Here is a 20880-nt window from a genome sequence, read left to right as displayed (position 1 = left end):
CTTGCTAATTGTCTAAATGCCTTATCTGTTCCTAATTACAAATCTCTTGTCTGATATAACTGTGTTTGCTATATTATACTCCTGCTGGTGGTTGGGAGGTCTGAAGGAATTGGACAGGGAAGTATTAGTTAGACTGAAGGATCTTTAGTCAGTTGCCACTTATGGTTTAGCTAGTTTATAAGCTTTGATTTTTATCTGGAGGAAGTTCTAGGATTGCCTTCGGCTTTCCTCTATTATTATGTATTATATATGTGGAAGCTGTTACCATGCTGGGGACCTTTGGTTCTCACCCATGCGGATTTTGTGGTTTTCAGATGCAGGACGTGAGGTTTCTTGCTGAGGCATGCTGGAGACTTCTGGATTAGCGAAGATCCTTTGTTCTCGGGACTCTATTTTGGTTTATATGTTTTGCTTAGATACTTTTATCTCCATTATATAATACAAACTGTGATGACTCCTCTTATAGGAGATTTTGGAGAATAGGTTTCTGTATTTGTGTCCCTTTGGGTTTCCTTTGGGATTTCCTTATTTTATTATATGTATATATTGCTATGCTCGGACCGGTTATCTTCGCAACCGTATTTTGAGTCTTGATATTCCTGTTCTTGACACTCCTTTGTATATATATAATCTCGTGTTAGCTTATCCCTGTTTGTTACGTTATCAATCGGAGTGTTGCGCTTTCGAGTTGCGATTTTTGTTTACCCCTTTTTCTACAAAGGCTCCTAGTTATAATCAATCATTCATATTACTATATGTACTAAATTTTTATTCTAGATGTCGTAATACCTTGCCATCTCGGAATTATGACCTAAGCATAAGACTCTGTATGGTAAGGTGTTACATTATGGTATCAGAGCAGTTCGTTCCTGTAGAGCCTGAGGGACGGACTGACTATGCTTCTGTGCATTCTCTGTATGGGTGTTATGTGCTATTAGTATATCTGCTTGATATAATTGGCATAAATGTTCATGAGCATGCATTTGGGACTTTGAAGCACTAGACGTCTGATATTGAGACTGATCAACTTAATATCGATTGTTTGGTGTGTATAGGAACCAGATGGCATCTCGTGTACGCGGTAGAGGTCGTGAGAGAGGTCGTACTAATGCTCGTGCGCTGGAGAATAACCCAAATGACCCGGTGAACTTTATGACTGCATTGGAAAACATGGCTGCTGCTGTGCAAGCCACTGCTGAGGCTCTTGGTCAACAGATGAACAACCATGGTAATGACGGAGGTGGAGTTCAGGGCCCGATGACACTGGCAAACTTTTTGAAGGTTAATCCACCGAAGTTCAAGGGAACTACTAGCCCGACTGAAGCCGATACATGGTTTCAGGATGTGGAGCGAGCACTACAAGCGCAGGTGGTGCCTGAAGGACAACGTGTTGAGTTCGCTACCTATTTGCTCACTGGTGAAGCGTCGCATTGGTGGCAGGGTATCCGACGCCTCCTGTAGCAGGGTGATGATTATATCACCTGGGATGTCTTCCAAGAGGAGTTCTATAAGAAGTACTTTCCGACTTCTGCTAGGACGACCAAGGAGCTTGAATTGTTGCAGCTGAGGCAGGGTACTATGTCCGTATCTGAGTATACTGACAAGTTTGAGGAGCTGTTCAGATTCTCTCGTATGTGTCAAGGGACTCCGGTGGAATATGAGGAATGGAAGTGTGTTAAGTACGAAGGAGGACTCCAGAGCGATATTTTCGGTTCAGTGGGACCAATGGAGATTAGGACTTTCTCCGAGTTGGTGAACAAGTGTAGGGTTGCTGAAGAGTGTGTGAAGAGGGCAGCCGCTGAGAAAGGAAGTCACAAAGAATCATTTCCACAAAACCGAGGGAAGAGCTTTGCACCTAGAGGTCCGCCTTTCAAGAGGGGAGGTTCTTTTAGGAGGCCCAACAACAACAACTCCCAAGGGAAAAGGTTTGGGAAGCAGCCTCAGAATGATCAAGCTTGTACTAGGTGTGGAAGTCACCATCCGGGAGCACCATGCAAGGCCGGATGGGGTTTGTGCTACAATTGTGGAAAGGCGGGCCATAAAGTTGCAAATTATCCGGAGAAGTAGAAACAAGGTGCTGGGAAAGCACAATAGACTGGTCGGGTGTTCACCACTTCAGCTATAGGTGTTGAGGGATCTGAGGCACTTATTTGAGGTAACTGTGAAATGGCTGGTCAAACTTTAAATGCTTTATTTGATTCGGGAGCATCGCATTCATTCATTGCATTTGAGAAAGCCCATGAGTTAGGATTGAGGATCGTAACCTTAGGTTATGACCTAAAAGTGTATAATGCTACCCATGAAGCCATGGTGACTAGGCTAGGATGCCCGAAAGTTTCGTTTAGGTTCAAGCAGCGTGATTTTATCCATAATTTAATCTGCTTACCGATGATCGGTCTTGATCTTATCTTGGGATTGGACTGGTTATCTGAGAACCATGTCCTGCTTGATTGTTCTACAAAGTCGATGTACTTTATGCCGGAAGATACAGAGGGGCCGGTCGTGGTGAATAATTATTACTTGAATTCGATGATGGTGAACTATTCTGGAATCGAATGTCAGGGTATCCTGTTGTTAACCGCGGGTGTTTCGGGTGATGATCAAAGGTTGGAACAGATTCCGATGGTTTGTGAGTTTCCGGAGGTGTTTCCCGATGACATTGATGAATTTCCACCTAACCGAGAGGTCGAGTTTGCTATTGAATTGGCGCCTGGGGCTGGACCAATCTCGAGTGCTCCTTATAGGATGTCACCATTAGAGATTGCCGAGCTAAAGTCTCAGTTAGAGGATTTGTTGGGTAAGAACTTTATCCGACCAAGTGTTTCCCCGTGGGGTGCTCCAGTGTTACTGGTAAAGAAGAAAGATGGAAGTATGTGGCTCTGTGTGGATTACAGGCAGTTGAACAAGGTCACCATAAAGAATAAGTACCCATTGTCGAGAATTGATGATCTCATGGATCAGTTACAAGGATCTGGGGTTTTCTCTAAGATCGATTTGCGATCCGGTTATCACCAGATAAGGGTGAGGGGTGAGGATATCCCTAAGACCGCTTTTAGGACTCATTATGGTCATTACAAGTATATTGTAATGTCTTTTGGGTTGACGAACACTCCTGCAATGTTTATGGATTACATGAATAGAGTATTCCGTCCGTTTCTGGATAAATTCGTTGTTGTCTTCATTGACGACATACTGATTTACTCCAAAACTGAAAAAGAGCATGCGAAACACTTGCGGACCGTGTTGCAGATTTTAAAGGAGAAGAAACTCTATGCGAAACTGTCTAAGTGTGAGTTCTGGAAGAGTGAGGTGAAGTTTTTGGGTCACGTGGTGAGTAAGAAGGGAATAGCCGTAGATCCAACTAAGGTGGAAGCTGTGATGGATTGGAGGCAACCAACCACAGTAACTGAGATAAGGAGTTTTCTGGGTTTAGCTGGCTATTACCGAAGGTTCATCAAAGGCTTTTCGCAATTAGCTTTGCCGTTGACAAAGTTAACCCGCAAAGACACTCCGTTTATTTGGACTCCTGAGTGCGAGGAGAGCTTTCAGGCATTGAAGAAAAAGTTGACCACTGCACCTGTGTTAGTGTTACCTGAGCCGAACGAGTCTTTTGAGGTGTACTGTGATGCCTCACTAAAGGGTCTAGGGTGCGTGCTGATGCAGCATCATAATGTGGTGGCATATGCCTCACGACAGTTGAGACCTTACGAAGTCAGTTACCCTACGCACGATTTGGAACTCGCTGCGGTTGTGTTTTCCTTGAAGGTGTGGAGGCATTATCTCTATGGGGTTAAGTTCCAAGTCTTCTCCGATCACAAGAGCTTGAAATATCTCTTTGATTAGAAAGAGCTTAATATGAGGCAGAGAAGGTGGATGGAATTATTGAAGGACTACGACTTTGAGTTGAATTACCATCCGGGAAAGGCGAATGTAGTGGCGGATGCGTTAAGTCGGAAGTCGTTATATGCATCTTGGATGATGCTTCAAGAGGAGAAGTTGCTCAAAGTATTCGAGAGTCTAAAAATTGGTGCTCGAGAAGTATCTGGAACCTTGTGGTTGAGCCGATTAGAAATCTCGAGTGACTTTAAGTCCGAACTCCTAAAGGCTCATGAAAATGATGAAGCGTTATGGAAGGTGTTACCGGCCATCGAGCAAGGAAAACAGTGGAGAGTGTCAGAAGAAAAAGATGGGTTATGGAGATTCAAGGGTAGGATCATTGTGCCGGATGTTGGCACTTTGAGGCAAGATATCTTAAAGGAGGCACACAAAAGCGGATTCTCCATTCACCCGGGAAGTACTAAGATGTACCATGATTTAAAGGCGATGTTTTGGTGACCGGGTATGAAGAATGATGTAGCGGAATATGTTTCAAAGTGCTTAACTTGTCAAAAGGTAAAGATTGAACATCAAAGACCTTCCGGGATGTTGCAACCTTTAGAGGTTTCGCAATGGAAGTGGGAAAGTATTGCAATGGACTTTGTGTCGGGATTGCCAAGGACTAGGACTGGTTTTGATGCTATCTGGGTGATTGTGGACTGACTGACAAAGTCAGCTCACTTTTTGCCCATTCGGATGACTTACACCCTTGAGGATCTAGCACGGTTATACATAAAGGAGATTGTGAGACTTCATGGTGTACCTGCTACTATAATCTCTGATAGAGATCCTCATTTCACTTTGAGGTTCTGGGGTGTATTTCAGAAAGCTTTTGGAACCCGATTAAGCTTGAGTACAGCTTACCATCCTCAAACAGATGGTCAATCTGAGAGGACGATCCAAACCCTAGAGGATATGTTGAGAGCTTGTGTTTTGGACCAACCGGCGAGTTGGGATCGGTATATGTCGTTAGTGGAGTTTGCATACAATAATAGTTACCATGCGAGCATCGGAATGGCTCCGTATGAGGCATTGTATGGGAGGAAATGTCAATCTCCGCTATGTTGGTATGAAGCTGGAGAGAAAGGCTTGTTGGGGCCGGAGATGATAACTGAGACCACTGAACAAGTCAAGAAAATCCGAGATAGGATGCTTACGGCGCAGAGTCACCAGAAGAGTTACGCCGATCAGAGGCGGAAGCCCTTGGAATTTGAGGAAGGAGATCATGTTTTCCTGAAGGTTACCCCGACCACAGGAGTAGGTAGGGCGATTAAAGCGAAGAAGTTGAATCCTCGATACATTGGTCCATTTCAAAACCTGGAGAGGATTGGACCGGTGGCATATCGGATGGCTCTACCACCTCATCTTTCGAACCTGCACGACATGTTTCACGTGTCGCAGCTTCGGAAGTACACTCCTGATGCTAGCCATGTGTTAGAACCTGAATCGGTTCAGTTAAGAGAAGATTTAACGCTCCCAGTGGCTCCAGTTAGAACTAATGATACTAGTATCAAACGGTTGCATGGAAAAGAGGTTTCATTAGTCAAAGTGGCTTGGAGTCGAGGCGGTGTTGAGGAACACACTTGGGAACTTGAGTCGGAGATGCGAACAGATTATCCGCACTTATTCTCAGGTAATTGAATTTGAATTTTGTGGGCAAAATTCCCAATTAGGCGGGTAGAATGTAAGACCCAGTTAATTAACGGCTAATTAACCCATAAATGAGAATTTATTCTTGAAATCCAAAAACATTATTTTTATGGCTAAATGTGATAGAGGAGCTTGAGACGAGAATTTCGGTACCAATTTTATAGAAATCGGAACAAGATTGGACCGAACGGGCCAAACCGAGCCAACCGGACCCAAAGTGGGCCCTTGGCCCAACTAAACTAAACCAAAACCCTAGTTTTCAGCACTCTCTCTCCTCATTTGTTACACACACACACACGCTGAAATGGAGTAAGGGAGGGGAAGAACACTCTCTCAAACTTCTATCTCTCATTTGATCTTCAAACCACCATAACTTTTGATCTAGAGCTCCGATTGCCGCACCGTTTGTGGCCACGCATTCACCGCGAAGAGCTCTAAAAAACCCATACAATCAATCTTGAGGTAAGCCACGTTTTTCTCTTCGAATTTCCAGCTTTGATTTCGAGTTTCATGAGCAAAAATGTTGAGATTGTGGGCTCTTTGATGTTATAGGACCCAACCCTCTTGAAGGAGAAGGTTAATCTTGTCTCCTTGGACCTTGGGTGTGGTAAGATTCTCAATCCTAGTGTAATTTGTTGTTCTATGATGTTTGGGTATTGAGATGTTGTGTATGGGTATGATGATTGTGGCTTAGGTTGTGTATATGTGAATATTGGAGCTTGATTGGTGATTTTGGAAAGCTTGGAAGAGGGTTCTGTGTGATAAAATCTGTTCTTAGAGGTGTTGATACCTTGAGAGCTTGTGTACAAGTGGTTTGGAAGTGCTCCGGTTGGGCTTGGGAAATCGGCTAAGGTATGGTCTCGGTTTCCCGTATCTAATATGTAATGTGGTAGGAAATACTTAGGCTAGAGGCCCTGAGATAGGCATTGAATTATTGATGTTGTTGAATGGTTGAGATATATATGATGTGATCATATATGTGATTATGAATATTGATGCCTTGATATTGTGATATATGAGAAATGCATGTTGTGATATATGCTTGATGGATAATTGAGGTTGAATTGATGGGTGGTACCATGTTGATGGTGAGTATGATGTTGATTATGTATAATGATGGTTGATTGGAAATGGTATTATTGGAATTTGGGATGAGGAAAGATGTATGACATGATATTGTGTTCGTCCTTTAGCCATTTGATTGAGAAGTGTTAAAATGGTTAGATGGTGGCTTTGGGAATTTTGGTAAAGTGTCAATGTGTGAGTTGAGGATGGCTTGATGTTGATTTTGGTACATTTTGATTGATTTCAAAAAGGGTTGAAATTGGCATGTTTTGGTTGAGTTTGAAAAGAGTTGAAAATGGCTTGTTTTGAAAATGGCACCTTGTGGTTTTGTATGAAAACATAGTTTTTGGGCATATTTTGATGAGACATAACTTGGACTACGGATCCCCATTTTGTACCAAACTTATTTAGAAATGAAATTAGATCCGGGATGTCCATGCCGTTGAAAGAACGGGCGGAAAACGATTTAAAATGAGAAAGTTATGTCCGTCGGAAGATTAGGGGTTGAATTTGTGAATTCTGCAGCTTTTAACTTAGAAAATTTTCAGCAGAATGATCTCCCCGTGCGTAGGCGCACTTGGCGCGTACGCGCCGTTCTTCAAGAAAGCAGCATCCATACGTGCGCGTGGTGTGCGCGAGCGCGTCGATGCGTTACACCAAATGCCCAGCTATTTTCCAGAGAGTTGCGCCAGAGTTGTGCTAGTTTTGTGCCTGGAGGGCAAGAGCACCCACGCGTACGCGTGGCTGATGCTTGCGCGTCATTTGGCTATTTTTCAACCCGCGCGTCCGCACGTATGACGCTTGCGCGTCGATGAGTTTTGTGGCCATCCACGCGTGCGCGTGGAGTGCGCGTACGCGTGGCCCTATTTTCATCCCAAAGTTGATTTTTGAGTTTTAAAAGCCAAATTTCATACTTCTAAGCCTCCGATCTCACCACTTATGTCTTAAATCATTATGATATGCCTAACAATGAGACAAGGAGCTAGTGAATGTGGTAACTTGCGAGTGAAGCAAGGAAAAAATGAATGATCAATGAGGATCAAAGATGATTATGTGAGATGCGGAGGATAGCGGTGAAAGTGCTTGCTATGCCATGGGCTGAAGGGGCGCAATTGTTAATGAATTGGTTGGTTATAGATTTAACCGTGAGTCGGATGGCTGGATTATTGCCGTGTTACGGCGGAGCCATGATTATGGCTAAGTATAAATGCATATATTCTGTTGAATGAATTGTGAATGTTTTCACTTCCACTATCGGAGATGAGGGTTTCCCTGGGAGAAAGCAGTGGCTAGCCACCACGTGCTCCAGGTTGAGACTCGAAGCTCTGTTGACCCTATGTCGTCAGGGTGGCCGGGCACTGTGAAAGCCCCGGATGAGCTCATCCCCAGAAAATTCACCAGTGAGGGTGATGGATATGGATCATGATTATGATCAATTTATATTGAGTATAACTCGAGTTGGGGAGACACGACAGAGGGACAGTCCAATGGTTAGCTACCAAGACTTATCGGGTTGGCTCTATAACCGACAGATGATATCATCAGCCACTAGGGACAGGCATTCATCATATTCATACTATATGAATTGTTTGAAATTGCCTATTTGACTGCATATTACTTGCTAATTGTCTAAATGCCTTATCTGTTCCTAATTGCAAATCTCTTGTCTGATATAACTGTGTTTTGTAAGACCCAGGATTTTCAAATAAATCTTATTATAAATTAATTTCAATTCATTTATTTATTAAAAATTTTATTTCCAGAAATTATTTTATTAAAGCTAATTAAATCAAGTTTTGACAATTAAATTAGAAATTTTACTTAATTTTATAGTTATTGAATAATTTTCTATGTTTAAAATTATACAGCTTAACAGTTGCAAAAGAATAAGAATTTTATACAATCTAGTTAAATAATAGAGATTCTAGAATTTAATATTTTAATTTTTATAAACAGAAAATAAATTATGTTATTTCTAATTTTAAATTAGAATATATGATTAAAAGCTGATTAGTAAATTGATAATTAAGTAGTATTTTTAAAGTAATTTTAAGAGATCAAATTAGATTTCAAATTTTTATAATATACTTTAATTTTATTAAAATTGACCAAACCCCAATTTACCCAAAATTCTTAATTTTACTTTTGTCCCAAATTAAACCCTAATTCCCAAATTAAACCCCAAAACCCGAACCCCTTCTATCCTAACCCTAACCACAGCACATGTTTCCCTTGACCATACCCAGCATCAGTTGAAAAAAAAAGAAAGAAAGAAAGGGAAGAGAGGGGAAGGGAGATGCAGGAAAGGGGAAAGGGGAAGGAAAGGAAGGCGGCGCGGTGGGTGTCACTGCCACCGCCGCCGCCGCTGTTGGCAAGAGAGAGAGAGAGAGAGAGAGATCCGCGAGAAGAGGAGGAAGAAGACGCACCACCACACCCAACCACGTTCAGCCCGCTGTCGCGCAGCCACCGCACAGCGTCGCCGCCATGCCTTCATTGCCACCGAACGCTATCAAGCACGAAGGGAGCCAGACATCGTGAGGAAGAAGCTGCTCGTCATGTCGGTCACCGTCACTGGGGCTGTGAATCGCCGCTGAGAACCGTGCGAGAGCCAGTGGAGGACAGAGCCTCTGCTGCGTCCCCGCCGTGCTTCCATCAGCGCCAAACTGCCATGCCGTCACTGCTGCTGGGTTGACACCGCCGCTACTGCCTAGGCCGTCATCATCGCATAACACACACACATAGAAGAGGAAGAAAGGATCTCCACCGTTGCCAGGGTCGTTGGTGAGTTCTGTGCCACCATTAGGATCACTGTTCTGCCACCATTGAAGCTCGTCAGAGAAGGAGCTATTGTCAGAAGAAGATACTACTGTCCTTGCTCTATACTATTTTGTTCTGCCCCTGCTTCTGGTTTTGCAATTGCCAAAGTCTCTGCTGCCATGGGTATTACCGTTGGGGTTGTTGGGAACCAACGATGGAGCTTCCCGGAAACCCTATTGTAAGCTATCTCTATTTTCAATTCCATTAAATTCATTTCCATTTCCGATTCCATTGAATTTGAACTCTCTATTTTGTTGCAACCTTGGTTACTGCTATGAGAATTATTGATGTCGTTGTTACTGGAGTATCATTGGAATTGACGTCGCTATTAACCCGGTTAATGCTGCCCCTAGGATGTATGCCTTGGTCTTTGGTCTGTGTTCTTCTGAGTACCAGAGCTGCTACTCCATTCCCGTATTTCTTTTGTGTAAGATTGGTTTTGTTCTACAACCAATATTCTGATTATTGCTCCCTTGATGATCTGTTCTATTCTGCCCTTGCATTTGCTTCAGTTTCTATTAAATTTCCTTCCAAAGTTGCTGTTGCTGTTCCCGTGGGGGTTATTGTTATCACTGTCGCCATGAATTGAAAGAAAAGGAAATTATCACGATTAGTTACGTGGACTCAGCTAACTGAGGTAGGGGTTTTCTTAAAATTTATTTTATAATTCAGAGTTGTGATAAATAGATATTGATGCAAAAAGATATATTTCTGTGATTATATTTGTCTTGTGGATGTGATGGTTAGTTGGACTGGATTATTGGATGCTTGATTGCGTGAGTGGTGTATGGTTGTTGATAAAAACCGGTTTGAAATGTTATTTGCTTGATTATTATGAAAAGTGGATTTTTCTTGGTTTTGGAGTTTACTTAGTAATATAAATGAATCGATTCTGGGGGCTGGTCTGATTTTATAAATGAGTTACCATTTGAGCTGATTTGATTTTAAAAAGAGTTTTACTGTTGGAATTGGTTTGATTTAAAAATAATTTGGTATTGGAACTCGCTCAACTCTGAAAAATGTTTGAGATTTGGAAATGGTTGAAAAAGATTTGAGAAATGTTTGGATGGGACCCAAAAAGGGTGGCAGTGTCAGAGTTTTAGAGGAGATGCTGCTGAAATTTTATAAAATTGGAAGTTCCACTTTAAGTATTATCTGAAAAGATTTGGTTTAAAATATTACATGTCTTAAGGTTGGTTTATTTATCAAAGAAAGAAATATGTTTTGAATTGGGGTTGTCAATGAGTGGAATGGAGAGAAGGATGATAAAGATTTTCTTTGAAATATGATTTTTGAATGAATTTGAAAATGAGACATGGATTGATAAATGATGATGATGTTGAGGATGTTGAGAATGTTGAGATATGGATTGAGAATGTTACATGAAGGTTAATGCCATGGCTTGATAAATGATTATATACTGATTATGAGAATGAAATGGCTTATGAATGATGATATCTGAGATACGAGATTCCCTGGATTAAGTGCCGTGGCTTGCCACCACGTGTACCAGGTTGAAAACTCGATACTCTGTTGACCCTACGATGTAAGTGTGACCGGGCACTATATAAATTCTCGGGAATGTTACCCCCATTGAGCAATATTGATTATTTGAGAAAAAGCTATGCATAGACTCTTGGGGATGCACGTCGGGGGACCGTCTAAGTACAATTCAGACTTGTCGGGTTGGCTGGATAACCGACAGATGAGCCTCATCAGCCATAGGACAGGCATGCATCATATGCATTTGTATGCTTTGCTTGAGTTTGAATTTGTTTGGGTTTGCCTAATTGCTAAACTGTTCTTAACTGCTACTTGAACTATTTGCTGTAACTGCTACCTACTTGTGCTTTCCTTGTCTGTCTTGTCTGTGTTTGTCCTGGCGTGCTACATTTGAGAATGAACTTTGATGCTGAATTAATGATTGTGTTGTTTGATTGCGTGGTTGATTTCTGATTGAGATTTTCTTATAAGAAAAGAAAGATTTTGGATTTCTGAAAGATTAAACATTGTTTCCTCGAAAAGGTTTTGAATGATTACCTATTGGTTTTTTAAAAGCTTCATAAGGCAATGATAATCACTAAGCTTGAAAGCAGATTTCTTATTAGATATCTTCTTATGAAAACTTTGAAACTCCGTGGTGAGACCATGTGGTTAGGTTCTCACCTCCCTACAGCTTTACCTTTTCAGGAACCAGATGAAGAGGCATAAAGAAGAGTTATACTGAGTTTGGTTTATATGCTGTTGTGTTAATTAGATTATTTTCTTCCCTCGTCTTTTTTATTACAAGTTTGTAAGAGGGATAGGAGTTGTATGTTCTATATGTATATTATATTATGAGATATTATGTAACGAGTCTTGTATATGAATCTATGCCTGCTTGCATTTTTCTTAAGATAAAGTATTTATTTCCGATTTTCAAAGAAACCAGCGATACAGTGTCGAGTCACAGGCTCCTATTTTAATAGTTAGTATGTAAAGTAGTCGTAATACCTCTTGCTATCAGAGTAGCGCAGCCGGAAACGTGACTTCTGATAGTGAGGGTGTTACATTATGGTATCAGAGCCGTCTTTCCTGTAGAACCTGAGGAATGGACCGATTATGCTTCAATTGCATACTCTGAGCGTCTGTCATGTAGTAGGTCTTGTTCGGATAACGAGAATTAGAGCTTTATGCACATGGCAGTCTATTGATTAATGCCATAGGCCTTGCATTGCATAATTTCTAGTATTAAGTTTGGCCGGCTTAACACTAGTGAATTATGTATATGGAAGTACCAATGGGTTATCATAGACATTATGCAAGTTATAGAAAATGCGAATCGCGGGTTTTGGGAATGTCAGGAGTTAAATATTGAGGCTATTCGGTTAGGAATCTTGAACTCTGCGAATATCATGTATCTTGTTCCTGTGGTATGCTCTAAGGTTTTTCTTTGCGATTCTTTTCTTGGAAAGTGATCGGATTATTTTCCAATCCTGCCCTCCTGTTCACATGCACTCTTGTTTGATCCTAACTACATATGTCTGCTTAAAATCCTTGGTGTATTTACCTTCTTTATTTAGACACTTCCTTTTGAGTCATGTATTCTTTGATATACATTTGAATCTGTTTTGATGCAGTATACCTTCTTAAGTTTTTATTCCGAGTCCTTTGTAAACAAATTGTGATTTAGTTTTCCTCTTTTTTTGACGATAATTACAGCCACTCTTCAAATCTTAACAAAACCACCTTTGAATTTATATATATATACTTCTCTATATAAACTTGAAAGTTCCTTATACAGTTTAAAACTAATTGTTTCTAATATCTTGCTTGTTCATTCATTGATTTATGGAAATACATTTACTTTAAATACAATTTGATTTTCTAACTACTTTATTACAGTTTTTACGAATATCTTTATTTGATTATGTATTTAAGTATTCTTCAAAAGAAAGATTTTTGCCTCTTTTTAGTTGATTTTCATTTGACAAAGTTATTTTAAAATTAGCATGCGCTATTTTAAATGAAGTTTTGAAAAACTTCCTTATTTAGCGGAAATTTGTCTGTTTGCAATGCATCACTTATTTCTCTTTATGAATTTTATACCCTTTGATTCAAGCTTGAATTTGTTTCAATATAAAGAATGATCTCAAAATTTTTAAAAAATATTGTCATTGACCTAAGCTGTCTTTATTTCTAGACTTTGTATTCTATTTCAGTCGGAACTTGTTTCGATCAATATATTCTCTTTTCTTTTATTCTTTCTATCAAAATTTTCTGAATTAGATTCTTTCTTAAGATGATTTGACTCTTTAGTTTCATATTTTACATTTTATGTGTATTCTACTCTAACCATATTCATTAGCTATCTTGTAGATTCTTGCTATCACGGCTTCTAATTTTGTGTTTCTATACATGGAAAACATAATTCCTCGATAAGCTTCGAACTCATTTTGCTACACCATACCTTATGATATTCTTTTGAGATTCTGTTTGGATCTTTCTAAAGAAGTTGATTGATGCGTCCTTTGTCTGATTTTATTCACAATCAATTTTTAAATTTTTTTATGAGAATCATTTTTACTTTTACATGCACTTCTTTTCATGAACTTCAAAATTTCTTTATATGGTTTAAACCTACATATTTGCAATATACGTCTTCTCTTTTACTGATTTATAAAAGATTTCACTTTTGATTCTTTACTTAAATGTAACTTGATTCTTACCAACTTTGTTGCCGTTTTTATGCGTATCTTGTTAGTTATGTACCTAAATATCTTCCAAGACTCTTGAAGAAAGATTTTTGTTCTTGTTCCAAATAACCATTCATTTTACAACCCTCACATAACCTATTTCAACTTGAATATGTTTTGTTGTAACACAACTATTTATATTCTTCTTGGTTCTTCAAAAAAAATGATTAATTCATATCTTTTCTTTTTCAAAGGTAAAATAATTCCTCCTTATGTTTTTCCATTTCTCTGTGGACATGTTATTTGGTTATGTTCTTAAATATTCTCTTGAATTCGGTAAACGACGACGCCATTGACTTTGATCATTTTCCTCTTATAAATCTTATACTTTGATTCAGCTTGACTTTAATTCTGACAAATGCAAAATTTTTCTCTCATTGTTTCCATTGAAGTTCTTTAAACTCTCAATGCGTCCGCCTCTTATTCGTAAACTACCGTTTAAATTTTTTAGAACGTCTATCCTTGTCATTATACTTCTCATCGTGAACTTTGTACTCTTTGATACCACATTGAAACTAATTGGGTATGACACCGAGACATAGACCTTTGAAAATATTAAGTGCTCCTTTTAATTAGGCAGTTTTGGCTTTAATCATTTTTCTTCTGTAAAATCTCATACTTTCTCAGCTCGGTTTGAATTTTTTTAAACTAATACGCTAGTTTTCTTGTTAATGATCCTATTGAATTTCGTTGAATTCAAGAGTTATCCTTGTAACTGTCAATTGATTCCTTTTCGGCAATCTTCATTACTTGTTTATGCTGTTTACTTGCAATTTCATCCGTTCTTTTAAATCATTTGAGTACTGTCCTCGTCGTTTGTTATTCCTTTCTAAAATCTTATGTCCTTCTAAGTAAATTCGAGGTTTGTTTTAATGTCACGTATGATCTTAGATACGGTAAATAATACGTTAGTTCTTAGAACACAGTTAGTGAACGCGGAAGGTGAAGCTTGTAAGTAAGTTACATTCTGGTAAGTGACATCAAAGGGAGTCGTGAAACCTTGTTTTACGAGAAAGAGTTTTGTTAATGTGGGACTTATGACCAGTTGTAAGGTTTACAAAGTGTTTAACAAAGTTGAGAACCTTCAGATGAGTTGCTCAACGAAGTACGGTTAAGAATGGTGGAGATAAGTTATGTTGAAGTTTGAATAGTTGAATCTCTGAAGTTGAGATAAGATCAGTATACGGACGTTAAGCACATCATTTTAACCCCAGCTTGTTTTATAGCCTTTTACCGCCTTGCTTTACCGTCACACGTTTGAAACATATTATTTTGTGGATCAAGCCTATCTTGTAACCTTGTTTCACATCATACTTATACCCCTTCTGCCTTTATGCTATATGAAAATTCTGGTATTTGAAAATATATATATATATATATACACGGAGAACTTTTTGCCTTTTTTTAAAATGAGTTCAAGAGTGAAATAATGTAAAATCTCTTTTACTTTGAATCAATTTTCGAGGACGAAAATTTTTATAAGGTGGGTAGGATGTAAGACCCAGGATTTTCAAATAAATCTTATTATAAATTAATTTCAATTCATTTATTTATTAAAAATTTTATTTCCAGAAATTATTTTATTAAAGCTAATTAAATCAAGTTTTGACAATTAAATTAGAAATTTTACTTAATTTTATAGTTATTGAATAATTTTCTATATTTAAAATTATACAGCTTAACAGTTGCAAAAGAATAAGAATTTTATACAATTTAGTTAAATAATAGAGATTCTAGAATTTAATATTTTAATTTTTATAAACAGAAAATAAATTATGTTATTTCTAATTTTAAATTAGAATATATGATTAAAAGCTGATTAGTAAATTAATAATTAGGTAGTATTTTTAAAGTAATTTTAAGAGATCAAATTAGATTTCAAATTTTTATAATATACTTTAATTTTATTAAAATTGACCAAACCCCAATTTACCCAGAATTCTTAATTTCACTTTTGTCCCAAATTAAACCCTTATTCCCAAATTAAACCCCAAAACCCTAACCCCTTCTAACCTAACCCTAACCACATCACATGTTCCCCTTGACCACACCCAACATCAGTTAAAAAAAAAAAAGAAAGAAAGGGAAGAGAGGGGAAGGGAGATGCAGGAAAGGGGAAAGGGGAAGGAGAGGAAGGCGGCGCAGTGGGTGTCACTGCCACCGCCGCCGCCGCTGTTGGCAAGAGAGAGAGAGAGAGAGAGATCCGCGAGAAGAGGAGGAAGAAGACGCACCACCACACCCAACCACGTTCAGCCCGCCGTCGCGCCGCCACTGCACAACGTCGCCGCCATGCCTTCATTGCCACCGAACGCTGTCAAGGACGAAGGGAGCCAGACACCGCGAGGAAGAAGCTACTCGTCCTGTCGGTCACCGTCACTGGGGCTGTGAATCGCCGCTGAGAACCGTGCGAGAGCCAGTGGAGGACAGAGCCTCTGCTGCGTCCCCGCCGTGCTTCCATCAGCGCCGAACCGCCATGCCGTCGCTGCTGTTGGGTTGACACCGCTGCTACTGCCCAAGCCGTCATCATCGCATAACACACACACATAGAAGAGGAAGAAAGGATCTCCGCCGCTGCCAAGGTCATTGGTGAGTTCTGTGCCACCATTAGGATCACTGTTCTGCCACCATTGAAGCTCGTCAGAGAATGAGCTATTGTCAGAAGAAGATACTGTTGTCCTTGCTCTATACTGTTCTATTCTGCCCCTGCTTCTGGTTTCGCAATTGCCAAAGTCTCTTCCGCTATGGGTATTGCCGTTGGGGTTGTTGGGAACCAACGATGGAGCTGCCCCGAGACCCTATTATAAGCTATCTCTATTTTCAATTCCATTAAATTCATTTCCATTTCCAATTCCATTGAATTTGAACTCTCTATTTTGTTTCAACCTTGGTTACTGCTATGAGAATTATTGATGTCGCTGTTACTGGAGTATCATTGGAATTGACGTCGCTATTACCTAGGATGTATGCCCTGGTCTTTGGTCTATATTCTTCTGAGTACCAGAGCTACTGCTCCATTCCTGTATTTCTTTTGGGTAAGATTGGTTTTGTTCTACAACCAATATTCCGATTATTGCTCCTTTGATGATCTGTTCTATTCTGCCCTTGCATTTGCTTCAGTTTCTATTAAATTTCCTTCCAAAGTTGCTGTTGCTGTTCCCGTGGGGGTTATTGTTATCACTGTCGCCATGAATTGAAAGAAAAGGAAATTATCACCATTAGTTACGTGGACTCAGCTAACTGAGGTAGGGGTTTTTTTAAAATTTATTTTATAATTCAGAGTTGTGATAAATAGATATTGATGCAAAAAGATATATTTCTGTGATTATATTTGTCTTGTGGATGTGATGGTTAGTTGGACTGGATTATTGGATGCTTGATTGCGTGAGTGGTGTATGGTTGTAGATAAAAACCGGTTTGAAATGTTATTTGCTTGATTATTATGAAAAGTGGATTTTTCTTGGTTTTGGAGTTTACTTAGTAATATAAATGAATCGATTCTGGGGACTGGTCTGATTTTATAAATGAGTTACTCTTTGAGTGATTTGATTTTAAAAAGAGTTTTACTGTTGGAATTGGTTTGATTTAAAAATAATTTGGTATTGGAACTCGCTCAACTCTGAAAAATGTTTGAGATTTGGAAATGGTTGAAAAAGATTTGAGAAATGTTTGGATGGGACCCAAAAAGGGTGGCAGTGTCAGAGTTTTAGAGGAGATGCTGCTGAAATTTTATAAAATTGGAAGTTCCACTTTAAGTATTATCTGAAAAGATTTGGTTTAAAATATTACATGTCTTAAGGTTGGTTTATTTATCAAAGAAAGAAATATGTTTTGAATTGGGGTTGTCAATGAGTGGAATGGAGAGAAGGATGATAAAGATTTTCTTTGAAATATGATTTTTGAATGAATTTGAAAATGAGACATGGATTGATAAATGATGATGATGTTGAGGATGTTGAGAATGTTGAGATATGGATTGAGAATGTTACATGAAGGTTAATGCCATGGCTTGATAAATGATTATATACTGATTATGAGAATGAAATGGCTTATGAATGATGATATCTGAGATACGAGATTCCCTGGATTAAGTGCCGTGGCTTGCCACCACGTGTACCAGGTTGAAAACTCGATACTCTGTTGACCCTACGATGTAAGTGTGACCGGGCACTATATAAATTCTCGGGAATGTTACCCCCATTGAGCAATATTGATTATTTGAGAAAAAGCTATGCATAGACTCTTGGGGATGCACGTCGGGGGACCGTCTAAGTACAATTCAGACTTGTCGGGTTGGCTGGATAACCGACAGATGAGCCTCATCAGCCATAGGACAGGCATGCATCATATGCATTTGTATGCTTTGCTTGAGTTTGAATTTGTTTGGGTTTGCCTAATTGCTAAACTGTTCTTAACTGCTACTTGAACTATTTGCTGTAACTGCTACCTACTTGTGCTTTCCTTGTCTGTCTTGTCTGTGTTTGTCCTGGCGTGCTACATTTGAGAATGAACTTTGATGCTGAATTAATGATTGTGTTGTTTGATTGCGTGGTTGATTTCTGATTGAGATTTTCTTATAAGAAAAGAAAGATTTTGGATTTCTGAAAGATTAAACATTGTTTCCTCGAAAAGGTTTTGAATGATTACCTATTGGTTTTTTAAAAGCTTCATAAGGCAATGATAATCACTAAGCTTGAAAGCAGATTTCTTATTAGATATCTTCTTATGAAAACTTTGAAACTCCGTGGTGAGACCATGTGGTTAGGTTCTCACCTCCCTACAGCTTTACCTTTTCAGGAACCAGATGAAGAGGCATAAAGAAGAGTTATACTGAGTTTGGTTTATATGCTGTTGTGTTAATTAGATTATTTTCTTCCCTCGTCTTTTTTATTACAAGTTTGTAAGAGGGATAGGAGTTGTATGTTCTATATGTATATTATATTATGAGATATTATGTAACGAGTCTTGTATATGAATCTATGCCTGCTTGCATTTTTCTTAAGATAAAGTATTTATTTCCGATTTTCAAAGAAACCAGCGATACAGTGTCGAGTCACAGGCTCCTATTTTAATAGTTAGTATGTAAAGTAGTCGTAATACCTCTTGCTATCAGAGTAGCGCAGCCGGAAACGTGACTTCTGATAGTGAGGGTGTTACATGTTTGCTATATTATACTCCTGCTGGTGGTTGGGAGGTCTGAAGGAATTGGACAGGGAAGTATTAGTTAGACTGAAGGATCTTTAGTCAGTTGCTACTTATGGTTTAGCTTGTTTATAAGCTTTGATTTTTATCTGGAGGAAGTTCTAGGATTGCCTTCGGCTTTCCTCTATTATTATGTATTATATATGTGGAAGTTGTTACCATGCTGGGGACCTTTGGTTCTCACCCATGCGGATTTTGTGGTTTTCAGATGCAGGACGTGAGGTTTCTCGCTGAGGCATGCTGGAGACTTCTGGATTAGCGAAGATCCTTTGTTCTCGGGACTCTGTTTTAGTTTATATGTTTTGCTTAGATACTTTTATCTCCATTATATAATACAAATTGTGATGACTCCTCTTATAGGAGATTTTGGAGAATAGGTTTATGTATTTGTGTCCCTTTGGGTTTCCTTTGGGGTTTCCTTATTTTATTATATGTATATATTGCTATGCTCGGACCGGTTATCTTTGCAACCGGATTTTGAGTCTTGATATTCCTATTCTTGACACTCCTTCGTATATATATAATCTCGCGTTAGCTTATCCCTGTTCGTTACGTTATCGATTGGAGTGTTGCGCTTTTGAGTTGCGATTTTTGTTTACTCCATTTTCTACAAAGGCTCCTAGTTATAATCAATCATTCATACTACTATATGTACTAAATTTTTATTCTAGATGTCATAATACTTTGCCATATCGGAATTATGACTTAAGCATAAGACTCTGTATGGTAGGGTGTCACAAAGTGCAAAATATAATAAAGTAGAAATAGACAAAAGTACAGTAAAAGAAAATGTGCAAATACTGAAAGGAAAAATAAGATAAAATGAAATAAAACAAAAATACAGAAAATGAAACAAAATAGGATGAAAAGGGTCTAAAATATTTCACCAAAATAAGATCCGCCAGAGATGACGACCTCCCCACACTTATATAATAGCATCGTCCTTGATGCTCGGTCAAGCTGGGTGTGAAAGGTCGTCACCTCCTGAAGGGTGTGCTGATGCTGTCTCTATGGGCTCCGGCTGTGAAGGTGCCTGTGGCTCTACCTGTATAGGGGCCTGGGGTGCTGTAGACTGCTCTAGCTGAGGCTCCTCGTGCTGGGGCTCTGCTTGCTAAGGCTCCTGGTGCTCATCCTCTGCCGGTGCATCCTGCTCCTGCTCATCCGCCTCCTCCTCAGATGGCTCCGATGGTGTGTCAGGCTCGGAGGGAATGTCAGTGTGTTCCGATCTGATTATCAGCTTCAGATGCTCATAGCGTCGCTTATTGCAACGCTCCATCCGATCCAGGCGCTCAAAGAGTCAGTGCACTAGGTGGTAGATGGGCTGGGAAGCGGGTGAGGGTGCTGTGGATGTGGGTGGTGCAGCAGGTGCTGAAGGGGCAACAGAAGATGTGGCTACATCAGCGGAGGCAGTAAGAGAAGGCGGTCTGTGGCTCAGAGCCTCGAACTTCCTACCGTGCGGGATTATCTTCTTGCAGTCGGCGGCTGGTGGCTTCTCATTCTGAAGCTCCCAGGGTACCTCAGCCCGACGGCCCATTTGGGTAATCAGATAAGGGAATGACAGAGTGCCTCGAACATAAACCCTTGCCATGTACTACTGGATGAACCGTGGAAGGTACAGGTCATTGCCTTCCATGACGCACCAGATGAGAGTAATCATGGCAGCTGGCACCTCAGTCTCATGAGTGCTCGGCATAACATAGTTGCTCAGAATTTGTTGTCATAGCCGAGCCTCATCATTAAGATAAATAATCTTGATGCCCTTTGGATTTACTGTTGACTTGCCCATAACCCAGGGAACAGCAGGATCAATGGCTATGGTGCGTTTCACTGCCTCTCAATCAAAGCTCATAAACCTCATGGATTCCTCAGCCTTCTGATAACCATCTGGCTCATTTGATTTAGGCTGGAAATGGAGGATATTCTTAATGGCCTCCTCAGTAACCAAAATTTGTTTCCCTCTGAGCTGTCCTGCATCTAGGGTCGTCTTATAATAGTTGCAATAGAATTCCCGGACCCAAGATGCATTAACCTCAGTTAG

The 20880-nt window shown here is 39.6% G+C and overlaps 2 long non-coding RNA genes across 2 annotated transcripts; both read left to right on the top strand.

The window, feature by feature from the left end:
- The first annotated feature begins 8825 nt into the window (after positions 1 to 8825).
- Positions 8826 to 11835, top strand: LOC112796381 (uncharacterized). The gene is made up of 4 exons (XR_011880587.1): positions 8826 to 9586; positions 9762 to 9835; positions 9921 to 10045; positions 11585 to 11835. It is a non-coding gene; the product is annotated as an uncharacterized lncRNA (long non-coding RNA).
- Positions 11836 to 15590: 3755 nt separating this feature from the next.
- LOC140184404 (uncharacterized) lies at positions 15591 to 18612 on the top strand. The gene is made up of 2 exons (XR_011881003.1): positions 15591 to 16885; positions 18424 to 18612. It is a non-coding gene; the product is annotated as an uncharacterized lncRNA (long non-coding RNA).
- The last annotated feature ends 2268 nt before the right edge of the window (positions 18613 to 20880 follow it).

This window comes from Arachis hypogaea, chromosome 4, assembly GCF_003086295.3.
Source record: "Arachis hypogaea cultivar Tifrunner chromosome 4, arahy.Tifrunner.gnm2.J5K5, whole genome shotgun sequence".
In the NCBI taxonomy this organism is placed as follows: domain Eukaryota; kingdom Viridiplantae; phylum Streptophyta; class Magnoliopsida; order Fabales; family Fabaceae; genus Arachis; species Arachis hypogaea.
Note: the sequence above shows the minus strand (reverse complement) of the source record. Positions and strands in the feature narration are given on the sequence as shown.